This window comes from Lissotriton vulgaris, chromosome 1_1 (genome assembly GCF_964263255.1).
Source record: "Lissotriton vulgaris chromosome 1_1, aLisVul1.2, whole genome shotgun sequence".
Lineage (NCBI taxonomy): Eukaryota > Metazoa > Chordata > Amphibia > Caudata > Salamandridae > Lissotriton > Lissotriton vulgaris.
This window is the reverse complement of record NC_141685.1, coordinates 215,776,487-215,798,510: the sequence shown is the minus strand read 5'-3', so window position 1 is coordinate 215,798,510 and position 22,024 is coordinate 215,776,487.

Below are 22,024 nucleotides of genomic sequence, written 5' to 3'. Positions count from 1 at the left end.
TGCCAGTGTGGTGCCAAGATGCGATGTGTGAGGATCCCGGATGCATCAGTTCTCGATCCGGCGGTGGCACGCATTATTCTCTCCAGCCATGGTCTCACGATGCGTTAAGTCTTGCAGATGCACAGCACTTCGGAGATCGGTTCACGGGATTAGGCATGCAGCAATTTCTCGAGCAGAGGCATGAAACTTCAGAACCGGAGGCAAGCTCTATTACAAGCCCTTGGAGATGTTCCTCAAAGGGAACACAGCACATAGCACAGTCCTTGTCCTTTTCTTGGCAGAAACAGACACTGCAGACCAGGAAACAACCTTTACAACATAACTTTTACAACGCACTATCGTTACAACAAAACTTTTACAACGCAACATCCATTACATCGCATGTCATTACAACGCAACCATTACAACGCATAACAGTACAATGCATACCACTACAACGCATGTCATTACAACGCAGTCATTACAACGCATACCATTACAACGCATACCATTACAACGCATACCATCACAACTCATAGTACCCTTACACTATCCAACACTTACCCTGCTGTTGCACCCCCTGGAGTTAGAATAGTAATTTTTACCCCTACACTATCCAATACTTACCATAAGTTGTATAGGTAGTATGCGTTGTAATGGAACGCGTTGTAAAGGTAGTTTTTAAAATTCATTGTAATGGCATGCATTGTAATGGCGAACACCCATTTAAATAAAGTGATCACTTCGCGAGCACAATACACCGCAATTAACACATCGCAGTAACCTTCACATCGCAAGGCACAGCAACGCTTCGTCACTTACATCGTATGGCATCACAACGTATGGCATCAACAACGCAATGTTTGACATCGGAAATGTTAATACTATCAGCAACAACGAAATAAAGAATTCACACATTTGATGAGAAACTTTGGAACCTTTCAGACAGTGCGATGTCACTCAAACGTAACGTATGGAACATTTCAGTATGAGTGACATCGGAAATGTTAATATTATCAGCAAGAACGAAGAAAGTATGGAACATTTTATGCAACATTTCATGAGTGACATCGGAATATCAGCCAGAACGAAATAAAAGACAAGTATGGAACATTAAAAGAAAGTTTGGAACATTTTGAAACATTTCAGACAGTGCGATGTTACTCAAAGGTAACGTTATTATCAGCATGAACGTGTGAGTGACATCGCAAATGTAAAAGAAAGAATCAAATGTAAAAGAAAGTATCGAACATTTCTGTGAATTTAAAAGACAGCGCAAAGATACATAGCAGTAATGTGGGTGAGTAGATGGATGGGTCTATGGATGCTAGATGGGTGCAAGATGGATGAATGGATGGATGGATGGACAGATGAAGAATGGGTGGGTGGATGAATGGAAGGGTGGATGGATGAAAGATGGGTGGATGGATGGTAGGTTGCGGATGGATGAAGGGTGGGTCAATGGATGGATGAAAGGATGGATGGAAGGGTGGATGGAGTGAAGATGGGTGGCGGGATGATAGGGTGGAAGGCAAGATGGATGAATGGATGGATGGATGGATGTTAGGGTGGAAGGCACGATGGGTGAATGAGCGACAGTTCAGAGGTCAGTGTATAATAAAAGTTCAAACTTGTCGTCTTCAGAAGAAGACTAAAGAGCAGCTTGTCTAGTCACGAATTGATCTCTTTCCACCCTCTTATCCATGATGTTTCCTGGAGGCGCGGTAAGCTCCCTATGTGCTTAGTATGAACCGATATACTTTTGCAACCAAAAGAGTCATCTTTTTTTTTTTTGCTTCTGTTCTCTTTTGCATGAAAGCAACACATGAGCAGGCTGTTAACAGCATGCTGTTGATCTTCAGTGAGTTTGGTAGAATATATGTTTTTTAGTTTATGTTCTAAATCATCTGATCCATGGTAGCACTTATTTAAGTGAGGTGTTGTTTCTCGGAGACCGCTGTTATCCACTCGTACTTTAACATTTCCTTTACTGCCTTTGACCAGACTAGTACTTTGCTTCTAATGAGTGTAAATAATCGATACTAGTTATGACTACGTTGCCGTCTTTTCCACTCTAGTTAGTATGAGCTGTGAACATTCTGTTTTAGGGGATTTTTTTAAACGCCTACACGTGTCCCCAGTAGGCCACACAGAGTTCATAAAGATGATCAGTTTACATTTCAAATAACTAAAGGTTAAGGCGTCTGCACTTTTTCAGGTGAATGGACAGCAATACAAAAACAAATATTTTCCCGCTTGCTCATTTCGGATTATTTCACCGTATGCCTTTGAAAAAGAGATCCCATCCTAAGGAGCTATGTAGATGTATCAGAAACTGCTCATTCCAGTTATTCCACATTCATTGGAACACATCGTTGTGAGGGTTGGTCTGCGACAGCCTTCCGTTACGCAGTGTTCTCAAAACAAAGAAAAAAGTAATATGCCAATATTGTTGTTCTCAATGTATGACTGGCCCAAGGAAGAACCCAGGTACGGGTCTTTTGACCTGTTTCCTTCCTAATCGAACTGGTTTTGCTTCCTGCTCTTATTTAATTTTTTAATCTACTTAGGTGATCTGATATTTTTGATGACGGGATCACGCATTCGAAAAAGAAGAATGCTAAAACTGAGGGAGGACACCACAAATCGCACTGTTAAAAGGTGCGATTCAGTGGTCTGTGAAGTGAACTACATGCCCATAGAAATCAACGCATTGGCGTTGCAACAACGTATGATGTAAACGTACGCGATGTTGTGGAACAGATGATGTAATAACCGCGTGGTTAACGCACACAGTGTAATGGTGTGCGATGTTTCGACATAGATTTGTTGTAATGGAATGCGTTGCAATGGATGTTGCATTGTAAAAATTGCGTTGTAAAGGTATGCGTTGTAAAAGTATGTGTTGTAACGTCATACATTCCTGCAGACCAACCTCAGACAGCAAACAGCAAAGGGGCAGTACTCCTTCTCTGGTTCTCCAGCTTTTCTCCTTGCAAAGGTTCTTCTTAATTCCCAGACGTGACCTAAAAGTCTGGGGTCTGGGCTTCTCTTTTTATAATACAAAATCGTTTGTTCTGTATGGCAGAGAAGCTCTTTGCCTAGCCAAAAACCAATTCTGTCCTCTCTACTGTGGATTCCTGGGAGGAGGTGGAGACAGCCTTGTCCTTGACAGACCAGGCACATTCAGGTGTCAAAAGAATCTCCTCCCCTACTCTGAATGTGGCCCAGGTCTATTCAGCCCAGCCCTGACTCAACCTGGAAAGGTAGGACACATCTAATCCCCCCAAGTGGCTGTCTAAACAGAATGCCGGGATCGCTGAAGACTAGTAATTCAGCGATCCCGGAACAAATGAACTACAATTGTTTCCTCGGTAAGCAACTTGCTCTCTTGCATGCTTATTAGAAGTTCACATAGTATGGCTATTACCAACACTCACTGCAATTACAGGACACTGTGTTAGGTCCTGAGGCAATTTTACAAGTGACTTGAGCCAAGCAACCCCGTCTCGTCGTTCGTTGTCCATATACCGGCTCTACCCAGGTAAGAACCTTCTGCCAGTACACCCAGTACACCCACCTTCTACCTTCACCCTAGTATCACGAGCACTATGCGCTAACAAGCACGGCCTATAAACCTTCAACCTATTAATCGCCATAGCAAATCACTTGCTACCTGGATCTTCTCTGTTCCTTCTAATCTCTTTCCATTACTGCTCCATAGCCTTTACTCACTGGGCTAGTTTACCCACCGAATTTTCCGTAGTTGTCACCACATAGACAATTTACTTCTGTTCTGTATGGTTCGACATTGCCCAAAGTAATCATATGTATTCTCCTTCTCTTTCCCTCTAACCTTATTTCCATGGTTTAAACCAAATGTAGCATCAACTGCTTAATGTACTCAGACATGAATATTGCATTGCTTTGAGCTATTTGTATACAGGCATGAATTCCATAATGTCCATTTGTCCTCAGGATTGAAACACCGTCGACAATTTGTACTCCATATGCATGTAATACAGTATGTAGCCTCTAGTCGGCTATATTTTATGTTATGCAGACGCGTTACCCCTGCCTGAACCTGTTGTTTTGTCTTTTTGTTTTAGTAGGACGCGGCTGTGTCCCAATTGAATTTTGTATGAAATCCTTTTTCATGTACCTATTGAATGTTAAAGTCTGTCCGGCTGGACAAAGAATATAGAGTCTATTTAGCCTATATCTATAACCGCAATATCCTTAAACTGTCTAGCTTCCCCTGTCTTTAGAAATTAGCAGGCCCACTAGAATCATTTGATCTCCAGGTCCTGGGCAAACACAGTGCACTGTATTAGGGACTGACTAGTAGATCAAATATGGCAATCATGGAATCAAAAATGCATAAACACAATTTACAGAGGGAGCACTTGCACGTTGGCACTGAACAGCAGTGGCAAAGGGCACAAAGCATCTAGACCAACAAAATACGAAGGTCAACACACAGATAAATAACAGCAGGCAAAGGCAAAAATGCAGGGGAAACCCACGCAAATGCTGCCAGGTCTAACAGTTCTCAACCCGGGGAAAACGGGGAGTGTCACCCTGTAGTCATACACTTTGAAAGAATATTCTTAGATTAGTCAGTACAAGTACCCCCCCACCCCCCATCCTCCGGAGCAGCATTGGTGCTGCCATAACAGATGTGTATTGTTGCCCAACTCAATGGTACTCACTTTATTGACCCTGGAAGGATGAACCTCGACACCTGGCGTGGATGCATTACTGAGCCATCAGAGCCGGCTGTGTTCAGTTCTACTACACACCTTCTCATGCCCTACAAGAGCTCATTGGTTCCAGTTGTGTCCTTGGTTTTCATATGGAGGATGAGATTATGGGGTTTAGAGATCTGAAGTGTCTGTTATTGGGGGTTTTTCCACTATGGCCGCAATGAAGAAATGCCCCTTATAACTTATGGGAGGAAGCGACTATCACACTAGAGCAGAGTCGGTACACATTCACTTATTGGACCTTTTATCATAAGGCCATGTCACAAGTTGCAGTATGTGGGTGACATGTTTCATACTTAATAGGAATGGGTAATGTAGCCTCCAAAGGAGTTTGTTGATAAGAATGAGTTAGTTATTTGAAAGTGGTATACAGGTAACTTAATTGTCCTGAATGAATTTAATTCTTAACGATTGAATGAAAGGATATATACTTAGGACTAACTAAACAAAACAAAACTTGACATTAAAACAATACAATTGAGACAATAACCAATGAGCATGTGTATAGGCAAATAGTAGATTTTATCAAAATTCAATCATGAAGGGAAAATACAATACAGAAAAATATGTGGAACAGGAATACAGGATGAAAATCAGACAGTAAATCAAAATCACTGTAAAGCCTGTAGAACGCCTATCCAAAAAGATGTAGACAATTTTCTTTGGATAAGGCTGGGAGTCGACGTTTCGGTCTTTATAGGTAACTCTCTAAGACCATCATCAGGACGAAGGAATGTTAATATTGTAACTCCCTATTAAAATAGAATAAAACAATTTCACTATGACATGAAAACTAAATTAGACATTCATAATTGCACTATACACATGGATACAGCCAAATAGACAACAGACCAAAAACATAGCTTTATGGCCTACGCTAAACTAGATACATGATAACAAAGACATTTACACGATATTTACAATGAAGACAGAGCATCTGGTGCTGTTCAGTTTTTGCGTAAAGAAATTATTTACAGTGCATTGACTTATTGTGAAATTTAACAGTCACTAGAAGCTAATTGCAACCAAGTATTAAACTATCTAAGCTGTTGCCGAAGTAAAAATGAGTTAGCGCCAGTCAGGTGTGGCCATACCAGTGGTTCTACTGTGGTATACATAGCCTCAGATTCAATAATATTAGCTCTATGGGCATTAGTGAAAATGCATACTGATTTAAAACATACGCTGCCCATCAGGTCTATTGATCGTTTGAGTATGATATAGACAAAATAAGTACCTTAAAACGAAAAAGACTCTCTTCATGTGTTGAGAAGATATAATATATAAAGTCTGGGAAGGTATTTATCTGTAACATTAAATGAGGGATGATTAATATCTATATTTATATCGTTATCTGAGGTGATTTAGAGTTAATGTGGTTGTATTATTACCTCTGTTGCATCGGGGGCACAAGCAGTTAAAACATTTTTTTTTGCTATTGATTCGTCCCACCTCGCAGGATTTTAGAGGATTTCAGCGTCGTCACAAATCAACGATCTATAGGAGTCAAATGGATTCGAAATTAGGACCCCTATCTAAAAGTAAGCATAAGTCCGAAGGATATAACATATAAACAGGGAACATTTACCTGTTATAATATCTAGGAGGGAGTGAGCAAAGCAAACTTTCCTCTTGGGTTATTGCAACTTGCAAATTAGTCAAGAAAGCAATCAGGAAGGAACGATCTATGAATAAAGAATGGGCAAAGAGTTACAACCCATATGTATTATAGCAAAGTATATCAGAGTCCAAAGACTCAGGGCGTGAGCAGGGAGCATTTACCTGTATTAATCTCGAAAGTTCTCTGGTAGCGGGAGGTATCAGCCGTCACTCTGCGCAAGATGCTACTGTGAAAACCGCCCGTATTTAAGCACAAATTGTTTGGAAGTCGAGAGAGGACTATACTACCTTTTGTCTGGGCGCCATCTTAGACTAGTCAAATGCGTGTTTGTAGAAAGTTTATAGTAAATTTAAGCATTCAAGACGTGTTAATACATTTAAAAACATTTCTGTATAATGAAAACAGATAAAAATTGTGAGACATCACAATTAAAGCGGTTCTGTCTGTGTATCCATAATTTTGTTAAAATATAACATTTTGGCAATCTCTGATCATATTAAGATCAAAACAGTTCGATTCTATATGAGTCAAAAAACAACAGTATAATTAATTGCGTTTCAAATACTTAGACCAAAAAATTCTTTTTTACATTGATAGAAAGTATACAATGAAATCCGGCTAAGCCGTGAGTTGTAAAGTCACATTGTTAGAATTCAGAAAAATGACACTATGTGCTGTAACATATACGAGGTTTAGGGATAACTCATATTCATAGAGTTGTGGACAGAGCCTTTACTTTCCAATTTTATCCAGGGTATCAACTTTATGTCAAACATGCCAGTGCATGCCATTCAGTAGAGGAATTGAGTCCCTTATTAACAGTGTCTGTGATGCAAATCAGTTTACCCTCTTTCAAGGAGAATATTCTGTCAAGATTATTGTGTCTTTTATTCGGTTTAATGACCTCCAAGACCCACCATGTCATGTCTGTCTCTTTATGGCCAAAACGAAGGTAGTGCTCAACAAGTGGTGCATTTTCCTTCTTACACCTAATGCGAGATTGGTGCTGTAGGATCCTTTTTTTAACTGGTTGAATTGTTTTACCGATGTAATATAGTTGGCACGGGCACTGAATGCAGTATATTACAGTAGTTGTATTACAGTTCGAGAAACTTTTGGCTATAAATTTGATACCGTTGATTTCACATGACTTAACTGTTAAGGTTGTTGCACAGGCTGTACAATTATTGCATTTAAAATGACCTAATACAGGTGTCGTTTGTAACATGGTGGTCAGTGCATTTTTTACAACTGGTTCTTCATAGGCGTGGACCAGTCTATCTCGAATATTGGTCCCTCTTTTAAAGGCGAACAGTGGTTTATTCGCTAATTCAGGAATTGATGACAGTAAAGTCCAGTGTCTTGTGATTATTTTTTTGATAGTATTTGAATGTGTGCCAAAAGTAGACACACAAACAATCTCATTTTTATTTTGACGCTCTCGGGTACTCAGAAGGGTACTTCTGGTTCTTCATAGGCGTGGACCAGTCTATCTCGAATATTGGTCCCTCTTTTAAAGGCGAACAGTGGTTTATTCGCTAATTCAGGAATTGATGACAGTAAAGTCCAGTGTCTTGTGATTATTTTTTTGATAGTATTTGAATGTGTGCCAAAAATAGACACACAAACAATCTCATTTTTATTTTGACGCTCTCGGGTACTCAGAAGGGCTTCCCGGTTGTAATACCATGCCCGTTTCATGGATTTACGTAGTAGCCGTGAAGGGTACCCACGTGCCATCAATTTCAATTTTAATTTATTCGCTTCGGAAAAATAATCATTTTTAAAGGTACAGTTTCTCCGAAGACGGAGAAACTGGCCAAAGGGTAGCCCATCTTTGAGGGCTTGAGGATGATGACTTTTGTAACTGAGGAGGGTGTTTCTGGCAGTTTTTTTGGTGAACAAGGTTGTACACAGACAGTTGTTATCATCAATTTTTATAGTAATGTCTAAGAAGGGCATTTCTGTTGAGCTATGGTCTAAGGTGAATTTTAGGTTGACATTTCTAGCATTGAGCCACTGATGGAATGATTCCAGTTCTTGAGTGCTACCGTGCCATATCATTAGGACATCGTCGATGTAACGAATACACTTGCGTATATTATCAACAAATGGATTCGCTACATCAAAAACATGCTCTTCCTCAAACGCGGAAACATAAATATTAGCAATGTCAGGGGCATAGACTGCTCCCATTGCTACCCCCTTGAGCTGCTGGAAATAGCTATTTTGGAAAAGGAAGAAGTTTTCACAAAGTGATAATCTGATACATTCCATGATAAATGCTGTTGGTACTGGATGTGGTCTGGGTCTTGACTCAAGAAGTTTATTTAGGAGATCTAATACGTCGAGTTGAGGGATATTGGTGTATAAGCTTTCTATATCCATAGAAACTAAGATATCACCAATAGGGTCACATTTTAAGTTCTCTACTGCATTAATAACTGACATGGTGTCTCTGATGTAATTAGGGTTATCTACTGAAAGAGATTGAAAGTCTCAGCAAACAAGGTCTAGATGGAGGTTGGCTGAACGAAAAAGAAGCTTCATTTCTTGTGAACAAGACAGCTACCATTCCAGTAATTTATCTACTGCCAAAAATAGATAAAGACCCGGTGGACCCCCCTGGCCGCCCTATTGTCTCGGGGTGCAATTCAATCTTAAAGCCCTTGGCACAATATGCCGATTTTTTTGTAAGACCATTTGCAGTAGATAACCCTAATTACATCAGAGACACCATGTCAGTTATTAATGCAGTAGAGAACTTAAAATTTGACCCTATTGGTGATATCTTAGTTTCTATGGATATAGAAAGCTTATACACCAATATCCCTCAACTCGACGTATTAGATCTCCTAAATAAACTTCTTGAGTCAAGACCCAGACCACATCCAGTACCAACAGCATTTATCATGGAATGTATCAGATTATCACTTTGTGAAAACTTCTTCCTTTTCCAAAATAGCTATTTCCAGCAGCTCAAGGGGGTAGCAATGGGAGCAGTCTATGCCCCTGACATTGCTAATATTTATGTTTCCGCGTTTGAGGAAGAGCATGTTTTTGATGTAGCGAATCCATTTGTTGATAATATACGCAAGTGGATTCGTTACATCGACGATGTCCTAATGATATGGCACGGTAGCACTCAAGAACTGGAATCATTCCATCAGTGGCTCAATGCTAGAATGTCAACCTAAAATTCACCTTAGACCATAGCTCAACAGAAATGCCCTTCTTAGACATTACTATAAAAATTGATGATAACAACTGTCTGTATACAACCTTGTTCACCAAAAAAACTGCCAGAAACACCCTCCTCAGTTACAAAAGTCATCATCCTCAAGCCCTCAAAGATGGGCTACCCTTTGGCCAGTTTCTCCGTCTTCGGAGAAACTGTACCTTTAAAAATGATTATTTTTCCGAAGCGAATAAATTAAAATTGAAATTGATGGCACGTGGGTACCCTTCACGGCTACTACGTAAATACATGAAACGGGCCTGGTATTACAACCGGGAAGCCCTTCTGAGTACCCGAGAGCGTCAAAATAAAAATTAGATTGTTTGTGTGTCTACTTTTGGCACACATTCAAATACTATCAAAAAATAATCACAAGACACTGGACTTTACTGTCATCAATTCCTGAATTAGCGAATAAACCACTGTTCGCCTTTAAAAGAGGGACCAATATTCGAGATAGACTGGTCCACGCCTATGAAGAACCAGTTGTAAAAAATGCACTGACCACCATGTTACAAACGACACCTGTATTAGGTCAATTTAAATGCAACAATTGTACAGCCTGTGCAACAACCTTAACAGTTAAGTCATGTGAAATCAACGGTATCAAATTTATAGCCAAAAGTTTCTCGAACTGTAATACAACTACTGTAATATACTGCATTCAGTGCCCGTGCCAACTATATTACATCGGTAAAACAATTCAACCAGTTAAAAAAAGGTTCCTACAGCACCAATCTCGCATTAGGTGTAAGAAGGAAAATGCACCACTTGCTGAGCACTACCTTCGTTTTGGCCATAAAGAGACAGACATGACATGGTGGGTCTTGGAGGTCATTAAACCGAATAAAAGACACAATAATCTTGACAGAATACTCTCCTTGAGAGAGGGTAAACTGATTTGCATCACAGACACTGTTAATAAGGGACTCAATTCCTCTACTGAATGGCATGCACTGGCATGTTTGACATAAAGTTGATACCCTGGATAAAATTGGAAAGTAAAGGCTCTGTCCACAACTCTATGAATATGAGTTATCCCTAAACCTCGTATATGTTACAGCACATAGTGTTATTTTTTTTTTTAATTCTAACAATGTGACTTTACAACTCACGGCTTAGCCGGATTTCATTGTATACTTTCTATCAATGTAAAAAAATTTTTTGGGTCTAAGTATTTGAAACGCAATTAATTATACTGTTGTTTTTTGACTCATATAGAATCGAACTGTTTTGATCTTAATATGATCAGAGATTGCCAAAATGTTATATTTTAACAAAATTATGGATACACAGACAGAACCGCTTTAATTGTGATGTCTCACAATTTTTATCTGTTTTCATTATACAGAAATGTTTTTAAATGTATTAGCACGTCTTGAATGCTTAAATTTACTATAAACTTTCTACAAACACGCATTTGACTAGTCTAAGATGGCGCCCAGACAAAAGGTAGTATAGTCCTCTCTCGACTTCCAAACAATTCGTGCTTAAATACGGGCGGTTTTCACAGTAGCGTCTTGCGCAGAGTGACGGCTGATACCTCCCGCTACCAGAGAACTTTCGAGATTAATACAGGTAAATGCTCCCTGCTCACGCCCTGAGTCTTTGGACTCTGATATACTTTGCTATAATACATATGGGTTGTAACTCTTTGCCCATTCTTTATTCATAGATCGTTCCTTCCTGATTGCTTTCTTGACTAATTTGCAAGTTGCAATAACCCAAGAGGAAAGTTTGCTTTGCTCACTCCCTCCTAGATATTATAACAGGTAAATGTTCCCTGTTTATATGTTATATCCTTCAGACTTATGCTTACTTTTAGATAGGGGTCCTAATTTCGAATCCATTTGACTCCTATAGATCGTTGATTTGTGGCGACGCTGAAATCCTCTAAAATCCTGCGAGGTGGGACGAATCAATAGCAAAAAAAATTTTTTTAACTGCTTGTGCCCCCGATGCAACAGAGGTAATAATACAACCACATTAACTCTAAATCACCTCAGATAACGATATAAATATAGATATTAATCATCCCTCATTTAATGTTACAGATAAATACCTTCCCAGACTTTATATATTATATCTTCTCAACACATGAAGAGAGTCTTTTTCGTTTTAAGGTACTTATTTTGTCTATATCATACTCAAACGATCAATAGACCTGATGGGCAGCGTATGTTTTAAATCAGTATGCATTTTCACTAATGCCCATAGAGCTAATATTATTGAATCTGAGGCTATGTATACCACAGTAGAACCACCGGTATGGCCACACCTGACTGGCGCTAACTCATTTTTACTTCGGCAACAGCTTAGATAGTTTAATACTTGGTTGCAATTAGCTTCTAGTGACTGTTAAATTTCACAATAAGTCAATGCACTGTAAATATTTTCTTTACGCAAAAACTGAACAGCACCAGATGCTCTGTCTTCATTGTAAATATCGTGTAAATGTCTTTGTTATCATGTATCTAGTTTAGTGTAGGCCATAAAGCTATGTTTTTGGTCTGTTGTCTATTTGGCTGTATCCATGTGTATAGTGCAATTATGAATGTCTAATTTAGTTTTCATGTCATAGTGAAATTGTTTTATTCTATTTTAATAGGGAGTTACAATATTAACATTCCTTCGTCCTGATGATGGTCTTAGAGAGTTACCTATAAAGACCGAAACGTCGACTCCCAGCCTTATCCAAAGAAAATTGTCTACATCTTTTTGGATAGGCGTTCTACAGGCTTTACAGTGATTTTGATTTACTGTCTGATTTTCATCCTGTATTCCTGTTCCACATATTTTTCTGTATTGTATTTTCCCTTCATGATTGAATTTTGATAAAATCTACTATTTGCCTATACACATGCTCATTGGTTATTGTCTCAATTGTATTGTTTTAATGTCAAGTTTTGTTTTGTTTAGTTAGTCCTAAGTATATATCCTTTCATTCAATCGTTAAGAATTAAATTCATTCAGGACAATTAAGTTACCTGTATACCACTTTCAAATAACTAACTCATTCTTATCAACAAACTCCTTTGGAGGCTACATTACCCCTTCCTATTACGTTTTTACCCAAGCCCCCAAAGGTTTATTGGGTTGCTCACTTTATTTCCTATAATGTTTCATACTTGTCACAGTAGATGCTCTACCCCTTCATCAGAACTACCAATCACTCTTTACAAATACAGAGGTTACATTAAAATTAAAACATTGAGGCACATGTAGATCCCCCTAAGTTCTTTCTTACCTATGTCTGTTTTATTTTGATTTAGGAGTTTGAAAAGTGGGTCACCTCACAAATTGAGGTATGTGGTTAATTTGTTTTTACTTGAGTTCAGATGCTAGATTCTGATTGTTTCGAACCTCAAAATGAAGAAGTGGCGCAACAAGATAGGAAACTTGCATGGCTGTCTGGTTGCATCTTGGTGGGAAAGAGAAGGCTAGAACCTCTTTGGACCATGAAAAAGCACTGCCTTTCAGAATTTTTGCCTGTTTAGGGTCGAGCCTGCGAGAGCATGCATTAGCACCTTGCGAGAAACTGTTGTTAACAAAAAGGGGTTTGGAGCCTGCCCGTTGCTTAACATTTGTTGACCTGCGTGGCACTCTTATTCACAACCTCTTAATTCAACAAGGCAGGTCTAACATCATTCCTATTACCCTCTCCCTGGAGCAAGAACCAAGCAATGATTAATTAAACTTAATGGGTACCCGTTCGCTGCTTCCAACGTGATTGAGGTGCTATTTTTTTCTTCTTAACTTTTAGCGATTTGGAAACAGACGGTGTGTGACTGACTAATTTTGTCCAGCTGGACAAAATTAAAAAAAATGTTTTTTATAGTTAACTTTATTTTATTTTGTCAAGTCTTCTTTTCTCAATTTGCACTCGTATTTGTTTTTGCTAGCAGTCGATTTTCTCAAAAGATAAGAATAATTTTATTTCAAAGCAACATTGTTTCGTGCTTATGTGTAATCTCTGTAATGATGCTCTAATGCAAAATAGTGCAGTTTACCACATTCCACCCCACTCCAATCCACCGCACTCCGATTTACGTCAATTCACCCCACCTAACCCCACACCAATCCGCCCTACTCAATACAATCCAACCACCCCAGACTAATCTGATCCACCTTATTCCAATCAAACCACTCACTCCAATCCATCACACTACAAACCCCACCCACCACGTCACCTGAATCTGCCCCACCCCAATTCACCATACTCCAATCTAAAACAATCTAGCTCACTCCAATCCAAAACAATCTGTTACACTTCAATCAACCCATCTCCAATCCAAAACAATCTGCCCCACTCCAGTTCAAAACAATCTGCCCCACACAAGTGTTCTGCACTCCAATCTGCACCACTCGAATCCAAAGCAATCAGTCCCACTCCGGTCCAAGACAATTTACCCCACACCAAAACAATCTGCTCCACACCAATACAAAACAATCTGCCCCACTTAGTCCAAAACAATCTGCCCCACTCCAATCTGCCCCACTTCAATCTAAAACAATCTGCCCCACTCCAATCCAAAACATTCCATCCCACGTCAATCTATCCCACTCCAATCCAAAACAATCTGACCCGCTCCAATATTACACACTCCAATCCAAAACAATCTGCCCCACTCCAATTTGCCTCATTCCATTCCAAAACAATCTTCCACTGCAATCCAAAACAATCTGCCCCTTCAATACAAACAATACGCCCACTGCAATCTGCACCACTCCAATCGAAAATAATCTTCCCAGTTCAATCCACCCCTCTCTAATCTGCCCTACTCCAATCCAAAATAATCTGCCCCACCCTGATCCAAAACAATCTGCCCCACTCCAATCTTCCCCACTCCAGTCCACCCCACTACAGTCCACCTCACTCCAGTCCAAAACAGTTTGCCCTACTCGAATCTACCCAACTCCAATCCAAAATAATCTGCCAACTCCAATCCAAAACAATCGTCCTCACTCCAATCCATCCAACTCCAATCTTCCCCACTTCAATCCAAAACAATCCGTGCCACAACAAAGTACCCCACGACAATCTGCCTCACTTCAATCTGCCCTACTCCATTCCGCCCCACTCCAACTCGCCCAACTCTAATACAATCCACCCACTCCATCCCAATTCTCCCCACTTCAATGTACCACAATCCACCCCACTTCAACCCACTCCACCCCAATCCAACCCACCTGAATCGAATTCAATCGACCCCGATCGTGCCCACCCCACCCATATTCAATCCACCTCAATCCAATTCACCCTACTCAATCCAATCCACCTCACTCCAATCCAACCCAATCCACCCCACTTCAATTTACCCCACTCCAGTCCATCCCAAACCTAGTCCAATCTAGTCCTAGCCAAACTCACGCAGCGTTTTTCAAAAAATTGACACGGACGAAGATATTGGACCGGGTGCTGGATGGCGTCATCTCGCTCTGCCTCATAACTTGTGACATCCAGTGACACCTATCATAGTGTCTACCCGAGACTTGACTACTATACGTTGTTGAGAAAGATTCACTGGAACTCATATTGCAGCATCTGGACCGTTTCCGGATTTCATGCAAACTTGCATTTTATACTTAAATTGAAAGCGGGCGGACTGCACCACCTGTAGACAGCTTTAATCTGTTATCAACTATTCTGAGTCCGCCATTTGTGAGACATCATACTGCAGTGCCATTTGCGTTCAAAAATATATTTTTTGCCCTGAGGAAGCCAAATTCTTGGTGAAACGCGTTGGCTGTCATTTCTGTCAAGATATTATTTGAAGACTGCAATAAAAATATATTTGAAGAACAACTTGACGGACCACTACCCCCTTTTTTTAAACACATATGACAAACTTTTCTTGAAGAATAACTTGATTTGCGCACTGTATTCTAAATTGTTGCCTCTCTGTTCCCTAGTTTTGTCTGTATAATTAGAGTTCTATAGCAGTGGACCTAAGAGGTGAGCAATATGGTAAATAAGGTTTTGCCTTGACTGTTTGTGTATATACTAGGGTGGTGCAACTGTCGATTCCTACTGCTATTTGCTGTTTGTTTCAATCTAGTCCAAGACAATCTGCCCCATTCCAATCCAATCCAATCCACCCCAATCCAATCCAACCCACCCCATTTCAGTCTAACCCAGTCCCAGGAAGATTGTTTCCGGTCCAGGGAAGACATGGCTTGGCAGTTCGGGCTGGACTGTTCCCATGAGGAACAGGGTCAGACTGATTTGCATATGGCCATGTCTGAACTGGGGTGGCTGAGTGAGCTAAAGAATGGTGATGGATGAAACCCAGATCAGTTGACTGGGGTTGAGTGTTTGATTTGCTCAAACGCTCCGTCCATCATCCCCTTTTGTATCGCTTTGTTCGCCCTAAGTTGGCAGGGTAGGCTCAGACGTGAGTCCCTTGCTCACTTTGCCACTAGATTCAAGATAGCCTGGCTGATGAGGATTATGAATCCGAAACCGGTCCCATGATGCTTGCTTTCGGTCCAGGGAAGACATGGCTTGGCAGTTCGGGCTGGACTGTTCCCATGAGGCACAGGGTCAGACTGATTTGAATATGGCCATGTCTGAACTGGGGTGGCTGAGTGAGCTAAAGAATGGAGATGGATTAAACCCAGATCAGTTGACTGGGGGTAAGTGTTTGATTTGCTCAAACGCTCCGTCCATCATCCCCTTTTGTAACGCTTTGTTCGCCCTAAGTTGGCAGGGTATGCTCAGACTTGAGTCCCTTGCTCACTTGGTCACTGGATTCAAGATAGCCTGGCTGATGAGGATTATGAATCCGAAACCTGTACCAGGATGCTTGTTTCCGGTCCAGGGAAGACATGGCTTGGCAGTTCGGGCTGGACTGTTCCCATGAGGAACAGGGTCAGACTGATTTGCATATGGCCATGTCTGAACTGGGGTGGCTGAGTGAGCTAAAGAATGGTGATGGATTAAACCCAGATCATTTGACTGGGGGTGAGTGTTTGATTTGCTCAAACGCTCCGTCCATCATCCCCTTGTGCATCGCTTTGTTCGCCCTAAGTTGGCAGGGTATGCTCAGACTTGAGTCCCTTGCTCACTTGGTCACTGGATTAAAGATAGCCTGGCTGATGAGGATTATGAATCCGAAACCGGTCCCAGGATGCTTGTTTCTGGTCCAGGGAAGACATGGCTTGGCAGTTCGGGCTGGACTGTTCCCTTGAGGCACAGGGTCAGACTGATTTGCATATGGCCATGTCTGAACTGGGGTGGAAGAGTGAGCTAAAGAAGGGTGATGGATTAAACCCAGATCAGTTGACTGGGGAGTGAGTGTTTGATTTGCTCAAACGCTCCGTTCATCATCCCCTTTTGTATCGCCATTGTGAGAGTCGCCATCGCATCGCCGGCAAAGCGTGTCGCAGGCCCAGTCGCGGCTCCAAAGTACAGAGTCATCACCAGGGCGTCATTAGATCTCCTAAATAAACTTCTTGAGTCAAGACCCAGACCACATCCAGTACCAACAGCATTTATCATGGAATGTATCAGATTATCACTTTGTGAAAACTTCTTCCTTTTCCAAAATAGCTATTTCCAGCAGCTCAAGGGGGTAGCAATGGGAGCAGTCTATGCCCCTGACATTGCTAATATTTATGTTTCCGCGTTTGAGGAAGAGCATGTTTTTGATGTAGCGAATCCATTTGTTGATAATATACGCAAGTGGATTCGTTACATCGACGATGTCCTAATGATATGGCACGGTAGCACTCAAGAACTGGAATCATTCCATCAGTGGCTCAATGCTAGAAATGTCAACCTAAAATTCACCTTAGACCATAGCTCAACAGAAATGCCCTTCTTAGACATTACTATAAAAATTGATGATAACAACTGTCTGTATACAACCTTGTTCACCAAATAAACTGCCAGAAACACCCTCCTCAGTTACAAAAGTCATCATCCTCAAGCCCTCAAAGATGGGCTACCCTTTGGCCAGTTTCTCCGTCTTCGGAGAAACTGTACCTTTAAAAATGATTATTTTTCCGAAGCGAATAAATTAAAATTGAAATTGATGGCACGTGGGTACCCTTCACGGCTACTACGTAAATACATGAAACGGGCCTGGTATTACAACCGGGAAGCCCTTCTGAGTACCCGAGACCGTCAAAATAAAAATTAGATTGTTTGTGTGTCTACTTTTGGCACACATTCAAATACTATCAAAAAATAATCACAAGACACTGGACTTTACTGTCATCAATTCCTGAATTAGCGAATAAACCACTGTTCGCCTTTAAAAGAGGGACCAATATTCGAGATAGACTGGTCCACGCCTATGAAGAACCAGAATTACCCTTCTGAGTACCCGAGAGCGTCAAAATAAAAATGAGATTGTTTGTGTGTCTACTTTTGGCACACATTCAAATACTATCAAAAAAATAATCACAAGACACTGGACTTTACTGTCATCAATTCCTGAATTAGCGAATAAACCACTGTTCGCCTTTAAAAGAGGGACCAATATTCGAGATAGACTGGTCCACGCCTATGAAGAACCAGTTGTAAAAAATGCACTGACCACCATGTTACAAACGACACCTGTATTAGGTCATTTTAAATGCAATAATTGTACAGCCTGTGCAACAACCTTAACAGTTAAGTCATGTGAAATCAACGGTATCAAATTTATAGCCAAAAGTTTCTCGAACTGTAATACAACTACTGTAATATACTGCATTCAGTGCCCGTGCCAACTATATTACATCGGTAAAACAATTCAACCAGTTAAAAAAAGGATCCTACAGCACCAATCTTGCATTAGGTGTAAGAAGGAAAATGCACCACTTGTTGAGCACTACCTTCGTTTTGGCCATAAAGAGACAGACATGACATGGTGGGTCTTGGAGGTCATTAAACCGAATAAAAGACACAATAATCTTGACAGAATACTCTCCTTGAGAGAGGGTAAACTGATTTGCATCACAGACACTGTTAATAAGGGACTCAATTCCTCTACTGAATGGCATGCACTGGCATGTTTGACATAAAGTTGATACCCTGGATAAAATTGGAAAGTAAAGGCTCTGTCCACAACTCTATGAATATGAGTTATCCCTAAACCTCGTATATGTTACAGCACATAGTGTCATTTTTCTGAATTCTAACAATGTGACTTTACAACTCACGGCTTAGCCGGATTTCATTGTATACTTTCTATCAATGTAAAAAAAAATTTTGGGTCTAAGTATTTGAAACGCAATTAATTATACTGTTGTTTTTTGACTCATATAGAATCGAACTGTTTTGATCTTAATATGATCAGAGATTGCCAAAATGTTATATTTTAACAAAATTATGGATACACAGACAGAACCGCTTTAATTGTGATGTCTCACAATTTTTATCTGTTTTCATTATACAGAAATGTTTTTAAATGTATTAGCACGTCTTGAATGCTTAAATTTACTATAAACTTTCTACAAACACGCATTTGACTAGTCTAAGATGTCGCCCAGACAAAAGGTAGTATAGTCCTCTCTCGACTTCCAAACAATTCGTGCTTAAATACGGGCGGTTTTCACAGTAGCGTCTTGCGCAGAGTGACGGCTGATACCTCCCGCTACCAGAGAACTTTCGAGATTAATACAGGTAAATGCTCCCTGCTCACGCCCTGAATCTTTGGACTCCGATATACTTTGCTATAATACATATGGGTTGTAACTCTTTGCCCATTCTTTATTCATAGATCGTTCCTTCCTGATTGCTTTCTTGACTAATTTGCAAGTTGCAATAACCCAAGAGGAAAGTTTGCTTTGCTCACTCCCTCCTAGATATTATAACAGGTAAATGTTCCCTGTTTATATGTTATATCCTTCAGACTTATGCTTACTTTTAGATAGGGGTCCTAATTTCGAATCCATTTGACTCCTATAGATCGTTGATTTGTGGCGACGCTGAAATCCTCTAAAATCCTGCGAGGTGGGACGAATCAATAGCAAAAAAAAATGTTTTAACTGCTTGTGCCCCCGATGCAACAGAGGTAATAATACAACCACATTAACTCTAAATCACCTCAGATAACGATATAAATATAGATATTAATCATCCCTCATTTAATGTTACAGATAAATACCTTCCCAGACTTTATATATTATATCTTCTCAACACATGAAGAGAGTCTTTTTCGTTTTAAGGTACTTATTTTGTCTATATCATACTCAAACGTTCAATAGACCTGATGGGCAGCGTATGTTTTAAATCAGTATGCATTTTTACTAATGCCCATAGAGCTAATATTATTGAATCTGAGGCTATGTATACCACAGTAGAACCACCGGTATGGCCACACCTGACTGGCGCTAACTCATTTTTACTTCGGCAACAGCTTAGATAGTTTAATACTTGGTTGCAATTAGCTTCTAGTGACTGTTAAATTTCACAATAAGTCAATGCACTGTAAATAATTTCTTTACGCAAAAACTGAACAGCACCAGATGCTCTGTCTTCATTGTAAATATCGTGTAAATGTCTTTGTTATCATGTATCTAGTTTAGTGTAGGCCATAAAGCTATGTTTTTGGTCTGTTGTCTATTTGGCTGTATCCATGTGTATAGTGCAATTATGAATGTCTAATTTAGTTTTCATGTCATAGTGAAATTGTTTTATTCTATTTTAATAGGGAGTTACAATATTAACATTCCTTCGTCCTGATGATGGTCTTAGAGAGTTACCTATAAAGACCGAAACGTCGACTCCCAGCCTTATCCAAAGAAAATTGTCTACATCTTTTTGGATAGGCGTTCTACAGGCTTTACAGTGATTTTGATTTACTGTCTGATTTTCATCCTGTATTCCTGTTCCACATATTTTTCTGTATTGTATTTTCCCTTCATGATTGAATTTTGATAAAATCTACTATTTGCCTATACACATGCTCATTGGTTATTGTCTCAATTGTATTGTTTTAATGTCAAGTTTTGTTTTGTTTAGTTAGTCCTAAGTATATATCCTTTCATTCAATTGTTAAGAATTAAATTCATTCAGGACAATTAAGTTACCTGTATACCACTTTCGAATAACTAACTCATTCTTATCAACAAACTCCTTTGGAGGCTACATTACCCCTTCCTATTACGTTTTTACCCAAGCCCCCAAAGGTTTATTGGGTTGCTCACTTTATTTCCTATAATGTTTCATACTTGTCACAGTAGATGCTCTACCCCTTCATCAGAACTACCAATCACTCTTTACAAATACAGAGGTTACATTAAAATTAAAACATTGAGGCACATGTAGATCCCCCTAAGTTCTTTCTTACCTATGTCTGTTTTATTTTGATTTAGGAGTTTGAAAAGTGGGTCACCTCACAAATTGAGGTATGTGGTTAATTTGTTTTTACTTGAGTTCAGATGCTAGATTCTGATTGTTTCGAACCTCAAAATGAAGAAGTGGCGCAACAAGATAGGAAACTTGCATGGCTGTCTGGTTGCATCTTGGTGGGAAAGAGAAGGCTAGAACCTCTTTGGACCATGAAAAAGCACTGCCTTTCAGAATTTTTGCCTGTTTAGGGTCGAGCCTGCGAGAGCATGCATTAGCACCTTGCGAGAAACTGTTGTTAACAAAAAGGGGTTTGGAGCCTGCCCGTTGCTTAACATTTGTTGACCTGCGTGGCACTCTTATTCACAACCTCTTAATTCAACAAGGCAGGTCTAACATCATTCCTATTACCCTCTCCCTGGAGCAAGAACCAAGCAATGATTAATTAAACTTAATGGGTACCCGTTCGCTGCTTCCAACGTGATTGAGGTGCTATTTTTTTCTTCTTAACTTTTAGCGATTTGGAAACAGAAGGTGTGTGACTGACTAATTTTGTCCAGCTGGACAAAATTAAAAAAAATGTTTTTTTATAGTTAACTTTATTTTATTTTGTCAAGTCTTCTTTTCTCAATTTGCACTCGTATTTGTTTTTGCTAGCAGTCGATTTTCTCAAAAGATAAGAATAATTTTATTTCAAAGCAACATTGTTTCGTGCTTATGTGTAATCTCTGTAATGATACTCTAATGCAAAATAGTGCAGTTTACCACATTCCACCCCACTCCAATCCACCGCACTCCGATTTACGTCAATTCACCCCACCTAACCCCACACCAATCCGCCCTACTCAATACAATCCAACCACCCCAGACTAATCTGATCCACCTTATTCCAATCAAACCACTCACTCCAATCCATCACACTACAAACCCCCACCCACCACGTCACCTGAATCTGCCCCACCCCAATTCACCATACTCCAATCTAAAACAATCTAGCTCACTCCAATCCAAAACAATCTGTTACACTTCAATCAACCCATCTCCAATCCAAAACAATCTGCCCCACTCCAGTTCAAAACAATCTGCCCCACACAAGTGTTCTGCACTCCAATCTGCACCACTCGAATCCAAAGCAATCA